The sequence below is a fragment of the Mus pahari genome, chromosome 1, assembly GCF_900095145.1.
Source record: "Mus pahari chromosome 1, PAHARI_EIJ_v1.1, whole genome shotgun sequence".
Classification (NCBI taxonomy): domain Eukaryota; kingdom Metazoa; phylum Chordata; class Mammalia; order Rodentia; family Muridae; genus Mus; species Mus pahari.
The window spans coordinates 139,080,363-139,081,313 of NC_034590.1; the positions used below are offsets into that span (position 1 = coordinate 139,080,363).

The 951-nt window shown below is 47.7% G+C and overlaps 1 pseudogene; it reads left to right on the forward strand.

Moving 5' to 3' along the window:
• Nucleotides 1-227: 227 nt before the first annotated feature.
• Nucleotides 228-951, forward strand: part of LOC110332079 — a 22,172-nt pseudogene continuing 21,448 nt past the window's right edge.

Below are 951 nucleotides of genomic sequence, written 5' to 3' on the forward strand. Positions count from 1 at the left end.
ATTGCCATGAATAAAGGTAGATTGGTTAAAAAGTTAAGGACACATTTACTGGAGAAGGAGAGAAGGAGAGTTCAGTGGTGAAGCACTTGCCTAGCAAGACTGAGGCCTTTAGTTTCATCCCTAAGGCCACAAAATAAATAAATGAATAAATAAGTAAATACGTCTTAAAAGAAAAGGAACGAGAGCACATCCGGTTTTAGCAGAGCAGGGAAGCTCCGGAGAGGTAGGCTGAGAAGCAGAGGCTGTGCTGAACAGACTTTGGAGCCATGAATATATTTGATCGGAAGATCAATTTTGATGCCCTCTTAAAATTTTCCCACATAACTCCCTCAACACAGCAGCACCTAAAGAAGGTCTATGCCAGTTTTGCACCATGTATGTTTGTGGCGGCGGCAGGGGCCTATGTCCATGTGGTCACACACGTCATCCAGGCTGGCCTACTCTCCGCCCTGGGCTCCTTGGTCTTGATGATTTGGCTGATGGCAATACCTCACAGCCATGAGATCGAGCAAAAGAGATTGGGACTTCTCGCTGGCTTTGCCTTCCTCACAGGAGTCGGCCTGGGACCTGCCCTAGAGCTGTGCATTGCTGTCAACCCCAGCATCCTCCCCACGGCCTTCATGGGCACAGCCATGATCTTCACCTGCTTCAGCCTGAGTGCCGTGTACACCCGGCGCTGGAGCTACCTGTTTTTGGGAGGTATCTTGATGTCAGCCATGAGTCTCATGCTCCTGTCCTCTCTGGAGAACCTTTTCTTTGGCTCCATTTGGCCAGACAAACCTGTACCTGGGGCTGCTGGTCAATGGATGTATCTGGAGGATATCATCCTTAGTGAGGTAACCCAATCACAAAAAAAGTCACTAGATATGCACTCACTGATAAGCGGATATTAGCCCAGAAACTTAGAATACCCAAGATACATTTTGCAAAACACAAGAAAACCAAGAAGGA